This window comes from Oxyura jamaicensis, chromosome 7 (genome assembly GCF_011077185.1).
Source record: "Oxyura jamaicensis isolate SHBP4307 breed ruddy duck chromosome 7, BPBGC_Ojam_1.0, whole genome shotgun sequence".
NCBI lineage: Eukaryota > Metazoa > Chordata > Aves > Anseriformes > Anatidae > Oxyura > Oxyura jamaicensis.
Window position 1 is genome coordinate 17,269,671 of NC_048899.1, and position 9,346 is coordinate 17,279,016.

Consider the following 9,346-nt stretch of genomic DNA (forward strand, 5'->3'; position numbering starts at 1 on the left):
TTTCTTTCTTTCTTTCTTTCTTTCTTTCTTTCTTTCTTTCTTTCTTTGTCTGTCTGTCTGTCTTTCTGTCTGTCTCCGGGTGATCCTGACCAGTGAAGAGCAAAGCCTGCTTCCTCACACCAGTGAAAAAATAAAATTTTATCCTTCACATTTCTACTGCACTCCTCTGTGGAATTTCTCCCCAAATGGTTTTCTTAAGTCTTGGCATATGACACAGAGAGGTATGTCTCACTGTTTTTTGCTATTCTTTTCCTTCCAATAAAGTGCTAGATGATGAGTGCTGTGATTAGACAGCCCAGCTGAGTTTATTTAAGATCTGATAATCATTTATTAAAAGGCTTAAGTGGAATTCTGCAGTGCATCACCAGTCTTGATGACTGTTATTGTTTAGGATGTCTTTCGTGGCTAACAATGTTTGCTTGACTTTGAACTGAAATTTGGATTTAGTTTGGGTGTTTTGACATGCAGATGACTTTGTTGACCCATAGTGATTTGTCCTTTTTGTCCTAAAAATAACTGTGCCACTCGCTGTCTGCTGGTAGGCAGCACCGCTGATGACCAAGGTCTGTTGATGCATCCCCAGCTGGTTCTGCTTCTTCAGCGTGAGGGTGTGCTTTTGCTCTCCAGGAAAGCTTATGGACAGCAAAATTCTACTTATGGAAGAAGGCTTGCCCATGGGAAAGCTTGTTGGTCCAGTAGAGAGTGTGGTCTCTCCTGATAGACTACACCACTGGGTAACTCTGGCTAAACCCAGCAGTGTCAACCGAGAATAGGATCTCAGTGAAATCTGCTTCCTTCAAATGTTTTTTTGGTTTGGAGTTTGGAACTGTCTGCTTTATCATACCAGCTCAGGCTGTTTCCCATTGGCACACACATCACCTGGCCACTGCTCTTCAGTGCAGCTTCGAATTCAGAGCTGTCGTGCTGCAGGGCACCAGTGCTCGCTGTTGAACCTTTCCCTGGAGAAGCCACAGCTGGCCTCCAGTGTGGGACGTCTCTAGCTGATGGGCAGGAGATAGCTGACACTTGGAAGAGAGACACCAGGGAGAGAAGGAATAATCTGATAGCATGGCCTGGAGGCTGCTCAGCTGGGGGCCCTGCTGAGAAATATGTCCATCAGCAATATGTTTTGCTCTTTCTTGCATCAGGAATTTAACTCTAGCCATGAGACTAAGTGCTGGTAAGTCACAGTGTTTTGCTTTCAGCTCTAGCAAAGATCCAGCTTGTTTCTTATTTTATCTGTCTTGATTTGATCATCCCTAAAAATAATCTGCAATGCAAGATACTGCAGTGCTGAATTCCCCAGCTGAGCAAGTGGAACATGTCGAGAGGGGTTCTTGGATCAAAGTCCTAGGAGGGGAGCCAAAAGCAAAAGTCAGGCTAAAGTTCAGGAGTATCCTTTGGATATAGAAAGTAACTGCACACAAAAAGCTGTTGTTCTCATGAGACTTTATTAGACACTGGAAGAGGCAATGAAAGTTTCGGACTCCGCTGCAGTTAAGTTGGAGGGAATACAAAATGCCCTCTGGGATCATACAATGTCTGGGAAAATCTAGAGGAATAGGAAGTATTTAGGGCAATGGTCTCAGACACAACAAATGAAATTCTCTGCCCCCAAAATCCATGTGTCAGACACAGGCTAAAAATTCCAGTGACCAAAGTATGCTGTTGTAACATGCTTTAGCTTTCTTGTTGAGTCATTATCATCAAGCGTAGGCAACAACCCAGAGGCCTGCAAAATACAGGAGCAATCTCATAAAGGAAAGAGGAGAAGTACATAAATATGGTTTTATTAAGAATAATTACAGAAGTCTCAAATGAAGGGAAATTTCAGTCTTCAGAGGTGTACAAGCACATGGATGGATGGTGGACTATAAGTCATTTTAAGGTGTCCTTAAACAGGCACCCAAGCACAATAAATGCATGACAGCTGGAGCTACAGCCGCGTGTACACTGCATAGTCACACAGCTATTTCTTAGTAATAATGATGGCCAAGCAGGGGCGGGAAAGTGATGAGCTGATGTCTGGGAGGCTGGAAGGAGCTGAAAGAAAAATGCAGCATGGGAGATGAAGCAGAGATGCTTCTGTACAGGATCCTTCAGGAAACCTTCTCTAGAAAGCAAAGACCATAAAGCCTGGTGGATGTCAGGCTGCTCCAGACTAAGCAGCAACTTCTGAAGTAAGGCCCTGATCCTGCTGGATTTTGTGGGATCCTTTCTGTGTCCCATCAAATCTTGCCATCAGGGCTGATTTGAGTTTACTTCCTGCAAATATCAGCTGAAGAGAACATGTATTCAAAAGTTGCCTGTGTTGCCAAGTACCTCATGAGTGCACTCAACCCACTGGTGCCTCAAGTGCCTACTAGCAGCCTTCTCCTTCAGAAATGTCATTACTGCCCAACAGTTTTATAAAAGTGGGGTTCTGATTTGCTGTTCTAGTCTTGGGATGCAAGACCCTGCATCTGCTGCCCTCTGCTCTGTGAGCAAGGCTGATGATGGCTGCAAGTCAGCTGCCATTGCAAGTCAGGTGCCATTTGCTTAGAATCAGACCCAAAAAGAGGCTTGCCTCTACCCCTGGGGCCAGGGCTGTTGTGACTGCACAGTTCAGGTACTCTAGGAAGTACTGCTGTGTTATAACTGCTTTTGCTGCTCAATGATAGTTCTCTGAGTGCCTGGTAGGAACCACAGCTGTGCTGAGCGCAGGCAATCACCCGGTGGTATAGGGGAATAGCAAGGACTGAAAAATGACATTCACACGTCTAGAAGGCTGGAGGCACCTTCAGTGCTCCAGGCTGGAACACTTGCCTCAGTTTCCTACCCAGGCATTACCCACTCTTCTTCCCATTTGGCTGAAGGATTTTTTTTTTTAATATATATATAATATTATTTTTTGGGGGGGTGAAGTAGAGCAGTTTTGACAAGGACTAAGGCATCCTAATTGGCAGTGCGCTTGGCACATGGCCAAGATGAGAAATCTTCTGTGAACAGAGACTGATGTTCATTTATCACTGCTTATTACTGTCACCTGCCTCAAACCCAGACATGTAAGTGTTCTCTCTCCTCTCTCTCTCTCTCTTTTTTTTAAAAAAAAAAAAAAAAAAAAAAAAAAGTTGAGCTGTGCAGTCCTGTGATTTCCAAGTGGATTCTGCCAACCCTTGTTCCACCCATCACGAAATGTGGTTTCCTAACAGGGTTATCATCTGAAAATGACCTCCCCAGCAGCACTGCAAGGCACAAGGACATTCACTTTTTAACGATGTGCTCAAAGGACAAGACAAGCCTGGTGCCAGCCTTGCAAATCCATCCTGAGACTTGGGTTCCCTTTGAAACCAGTTAAAATTTCAAAGTGGGCAGCTAACTGCAATAGTAAGGAAACCTCCAAAAGAATAGGATAAAATAACCAAAGGCTTTTTATCTAGAAAGCAACACAATGTGTGACTCTTTTAATTTGTCCTAACGGCATTTTTTTTCCAAGTGAAATCAATCTGATATACGTCTGCAAATGATTTGTTTCATTCCAAATGCATACAAACAATGCTCGTGTTTTACATCCATTCACTCCCTCCCCAGATGTGTGGAAAAAGTAGGCTGCTCTCTCCTTGTCCTTTGTCTCTTGCTGCCCACCAATGTTTTAATGCAAATTAAAAGCACTTTCTCTTTGGAGAGAAGCCCCTGGAGTTCAGAGGAACTGGACGGAGAAGAACCTAAATGAAGAAGGAAAAGAAAATCTGCAACTTTTATTTCTGTGCACCATCATGGGCATAAGGGCACACTTAGTGCTGGTGAGGCAGGTACTTTCCAAGAGTTTTGGAGCTGTTAGCAAGAGCAAATCACATCCCATGGCAATTGAAATGTCCACTGCAAGCCCTGAGGAGCTCAAGAAGAGGGCTGAAATGATGCATCTTACTACCTCTCCTACCTGCACTGAGTTTCTAGCTATAAAGATGGTTTGGAGGCAGGGCTAAGAGTGAGGTTTTATAAGGGAGCAGATACCCTGAGAGAAAAGCTGCTCTTTTGAGATGTTCAGCTGGAACCCATATGCTGCTCCAAGGACCCTGCAGGGGAGGCACAGCCTGCACTTGGAGATGGCCAGGAGATAGCCAGGGGCCTTCTGAGTGTCCCAGACCCAGGCGAAATGTGTTTCCTGCACTTGTGCTTTGCATTTTGAGCTGCTCTTGGTTTCAGCCCTCCTCTTCATGTCTTTGGCTCAGCTGTTTTCAGATGCGGTGGCTGTGATGGGGACAGGTCAGCTCAGGGGGGCAGCCACAGTCGAACAGAGAAATGAGAGGCTGTCGTTTCTGGATATCAGTGTGGAGCATCTCCGAGGTTTGATTGCTTCTCCTTCTATATCTTGCTTTCTGCTGACTTGATCTTGGCTTTCTGTAGTGCCAAAAGCAAGGATGTTTGTGTGGTATAGTAGAGTTATTTAGGTTTATGAAGTACTGAGTGCCCTATGCAGAGCAGTTACTTTCCATAGGTATCCCCTACCTATTTTTTAATGTATCAATTACAGGTTAATAAGTAGCCTTGCACTGTTTTATGAGGCAATAATCTGATTCCCAAGTGGATAAACCAGGAAATCAAAGGAAAACAGTGCAACTAGCATTATTATTCATAAATGAGGTTAGAAGCAGTTGTTCCACAACTCAAGAGCACTTGGCATGAAGGGAAATGGTTGTTTCTACCCTGGTCCTGACAGATCTTAAAACCTAGAAAGATGCTGTTGTTAAAAACAGCCATCTGACTGAGTAAACACTGCATTTTCTCAAATGACTTAATTGGAAAGTTGGTTCTTTCCCTTGTTAAATATTTTGCAACCAACAAAAAACAAAACAAACCAAAAAAAAACAACCAACCAACCAACCAACCAAACCCCCCAAAATGTACCAGACCATTATTTTTTTTCTTCAGATCATCCCAGAATGTGCTATTTTGGGATTTTGGGCCATCCTTCAACTTCTTTAGCATTCAAACCAGGGATTCAGTGAGATCTGTCGGAGATCTGTAAAAAATAAAAATAAAAAAAAATATAAAGAAAAAGCAGATAACTGTAAAAAAAAAAAACTGAGTTAAACTACTGTTGTATTTTAAAATGGCCCATTTCCTTAATCTATCCCAGAAGCCAAAAGCAAAGTAAAAGAATTTAGGTCAAATTAAACATTTCAGGTCAGAGACTTTGTTTTTGAAGCCTAGCTAAAGACAATGAACTTTCACTTTAGGGTTAGCCTAAAACAATTTTGTGCAGGCTTTTTCTTCCTTTTTATAGAAGAGAAGGGGAAAAGGCCCTCTTTTGACACTGTAGGTGGAAGTCTTCAGACACAGCCTGGGTTGGCGGGCTGAAATCCATGTCCCCAGGCACCACGTCCAACCTCTCCTTAAACACCCCCGGGGTGGTGACTCCACCAGCTCCCTGGGCAACCCATTCCAATGCCTGACTGCTCTTTCTGAGAAGAAATGTCTCTTAATTTCCAACCTGAACCTCCCCTGGGGCAACTTGAGGCCATTCCCTTTGGTTCTATCACTAGGTATCAGCAAGAAGGGAATCATAGAATCAGAATCATAGAGGCCAACCCCCAGCTCCCCACACCTTCCTCTCAGGTAGTTGTAGAGAGCAATAACGTCTCTTTGCTGAGCCCCCTCTTCTCCAGACCAAAAAAAAACAGTTCCCTCAGCTGCTCCTCATAGGACCTGTGTCCCAGTCCCAGACCGGTGTTGTCCCCATCTCTGTCGGCTTTTCAGGGTTCAGCCTCTGCTCCATGGTATGATCTGTGCCTGCAGCTCTGATGGGAGCAGCATCCCACAACCCCTGCCCTGCCACATGTGTGCACGGGAGCCCATTTGCTGACTCAACAACCTTTTTTTTTTTTTTTTTTTTTTTTTTTTTTTTATAGCATTTTTCTGCCAGCCCTTGGCTTTCATGGGTTCCATCCTACTTTGAAACTCCTCACTCCATGTTCTCCACACAGAACTATAGAATCCTCCAGGTTAAAAAGACCTTCAGGATCATCAGGTCCTACTGTCTGTGTGGACAGACTAACCTAGCTTTCTTCTCTCTGCACACCTCCCATTTCTTGTTCTCCACCTAGCTCAAGACCCAGCTTGAGTGTTATTTTATTAGTTTTATGCCCTGGATGTCATGTGTACAAGTGCCATCTTGTGCACTTCTCTAGGGTCACATTGCCTTAAGCAAGCTGCCTCTTGCTGGAGCTGTACCTTGCTGAAGTTCTCCCCCTCAATATATCGACACTTAACAAGGACACAAGGCTTTAACAACTGTTGCCTGAACTACCGAGTGCTTTCTGACTCTGGAACATCCTGTTACATCTTTAAAGACACCCTTTAAACTGAGTCCACACAGTTACGGGGGCTGCAGCATGCTTCAGGACTGGTGCACGTTGCTTGTCTGGAGATTTACAGACATGGGATGAGTTTTTGTGTGTGTTTTGGATAAAGAGGGAACCCTGATGGGTGTCATCCAGAATGGATGGCACTGCCCCTCTTGTTCCCCCCGGCCATTGAAGAAGGATGCCCAGGGCTGCGGGCATTTCCCTTCTCCTGGGATGGGCCCCGGTGCCAGGGATGGATCAGCCTTTCCCGTCTTGGCGTGGATGATTTGGCCTCCAGCTGTGGTCCAGAACATTTGCCAGACATGCATTGAGTTGGACAGACTGGGGTCTTTTCAAAAAGATAATGTAGGTGGCCCCGAGGGCTGCTGTACCCTGTGAGCTATGCCCTGACAAACCCCTCAGAAACCCACCTGGTTTTGGGGTGGATCCAAGCAGGAACAGCAAGGCTGGGGTTGTTGCTGTGAAAATCTCTGTCTTTCATTCCAGTTTAGAAATGAAGATTTTCCACAAGCCAAAGGCCTGAATAGGGACAGTATTGCTTGAAAGAAAATGGAAACAAAACAAACAAACAATAAAATTATTCTGTTGCTTGGAAAATGTCAAAGCTGCTTTGAATCCTCTGGTTTGAGGATTTTTTTTTTCTTTTTTCTTTTTTCTTTCTTTTTTTTTTTTCTGAAAACATAAAACTTTAAATTCTGCTTGCCATATTTTAGTTTTGCTCCATTTTTAAAATGAAAAGTGTGTTAATAAGCATGTCTTTGTAGCTTGCAACCCGCTTCCAGATGTGTTTATCCTGAATGTGCTTATCGGTTCCTGTGTGCCACTTAGTCATAATGAGCTCAAGAGGGAGCTTGCTATGTGCTTGGTGTGGAGGATATTACTGCTGGAGCAAATACCCAGGAAGCATCCATTCCTGCCTTAGGCCCCAAAATGTGCACCTACATGCAGCCAGACCAGAGCAGGTACTTCATTTGTGTAGCACAGAAAGAGCTGCTGTGGGGACCTGGAGAGTTTGGATGTCTTTAATGTTTTGCGTTTAAGTTCTCAGCACTGAAGTGCATAAATAGAGGGCTTTGCACTTAATAATTTATTATTCTGTCCAAGAAATGCACTAATACCTTTATCAGAGTTATGTATGTTGTTCAAAACACAAAAGCCCAATCACTGCAGAACAGTCAGGCGTTAATGGCTGCTGTTCTCCCCATGTCCTGAATGGCAGCCAATAATCAGCTAGAGAAATACAATTTTCTCCTAAAAAAATGTTTCACTTTTGTGTGTGTGTCAATATATACAATTTCAATTTTAAAAATATTTATTTATTTTAGCGGTCCAAGGGAAAAAAGGAAAAGCTTAAATGCCTTAGGTGTGGCAAAGCGTTTTGCTTGGTCCCCTGATACTGCTAAATAATGGCTGTGTTTCCTCCCTCCCTCCCAGGATTGGGAGAATACGAGCAAGAAGTGTGAGGTTTTGGGGCTGGTGAGCCAGGAATGGACTAGGAATTTAATCTCAGCTGTTCCAGCTCTTGAGTCCTCTGGTTCTGATGGACCTCTGGTGGCAAGGCAGGAAAATAAGGATGCTCAGTGAGATAAACCAACTCCAGCCTGACAGACCACATGTGAATGTTCCTTTAGCATGTAAAGGTGGTGGGGATGCTTCCACATGAGCAATAGGGGGTGGGTTTGGGTGCCACCTAAAGATCTTCAACCTAAATCTTGTGTCAGTAAAACATATTGCAGACCCTCTCATGGAGCTTCCACAAAAATAGGTGCTGCCCCTGGGCTTGGAGGAAGCCACTCAACACGCAGTACTGTGCTGTGGAGGACACCAGAGTCCTGGCCACCAGGGCTAGGCACAGACACCTGCGTGGTGGGACCCTGCTAGCCAGAGCCCCCTGTGCCCTGCATGGTCTCCATCAGGAGTCTGGCCAGCAGCACTCACCCTAAAACACACAGAGTAGAGGTAGGATAAAAAAACCCAACTACTTAGGAGTGCTCACGCATTCACGCATTTACTGGCATTGCTGTCACCAAAATATATTCTGGAAAGTATGGCACAGGCCTGCAATTCATTTAACACAGCCCTGGGCTAAGAAGAAAACAGGAACTGCCCTCCTGAAATCTTCTAATGGGCCTTCTCCTCCAGTCTCCTGTTGCTGATAAAGTCCAAATTCATAAGGCACAGAGGAAGTCATAAAATTGGTGCCGTGATCCCAGTGCCTGAGCCAAAGGCAGCTGAAAGTCAATGGAAAGGCTCTCATTGACCTGAACGTGCTGTGAAGTTGGTGTTTGTGGCATTAAGTCTCTATGGGAAAAGATGAGGGAAGGGAAATGTATGGGAGTAGGACTGCAAGTCCTCACTAAAACTGTCTGTTCCTTAATCTTTTATCTCCAGCATCAGTGGAGGTGCTGCCAGACCATTGCATGCCTCTGTCCCTGCATGCCAGGCACCCTCTCCCTGGAGAAAAGCGGGAAGCTTTGGTTTATTCAATTTTTTCCCCATGCCGAAGTCTATTTAATATCAAGTTTATTGTGTTGTGTTTGTTTTGGATTTTTTTTTTTCATTCTGGCCCCACAAACGCCTCCTGGGCAGGTCAGTACGTCTCCCAGGCTACCTCTCTGTTGTGCGTCTGGAGCCTGCAGGACCCGAGGAGACCTCCATCGCGCAGTCTGAGCACCGCTTCCCTGATGAGGCTCAAATGGCGGGAGTGTTACAGAATATTATTGATAAACAATAGATGTCTGGTGGAGACACTGATTATTTTCCTGGTACAAAGGCTGCTGCATCCTATGTGATAATTCCTCTTTCTTTTCCTCCTTGTTGGCTTTGTGTTTTTGTGATTTATTTGTGGTCTGGCAAACGTCCACGGCCCTGCAGGAAATGGATGTCTGCTATTGTGTTTGGGGGGGCTATATAAACGTGTAATTTTCCCACTACATTAATTACAGACGTTTCTCCCTCGCTGGAGCAGCTCCATGTTTTCTTTGCCCTTTTGGTTTGGA

General features: G+C 44.6%; 1 long non-coding RNA gene across 2 annotated transcripts in view; it reads left to right on the forward strand.

Annotated features, from left to right (window-relative positions):
• Positions 1-9,042, forward strand: part of LOC118169808 — a 31,670-nt gene extending 22,628 nt beyond the window's left edge. For both annotated transcript variants that reach the window (XR_004752286.1, XR_004752285.1), the window contains 2 exons: positions 7,867-8,020; positions 8,176-9,042. This is a non-coding gene — a long non-coding RNA (uncharacterized LOC118169808). The remainder of the gene's footprint in view (positions 1-7,866; positions 8,021-8,175) is intronic.
• The last annotated feature ends 304 nt before the right edge of the window (positions 9,043-9,346 follow it).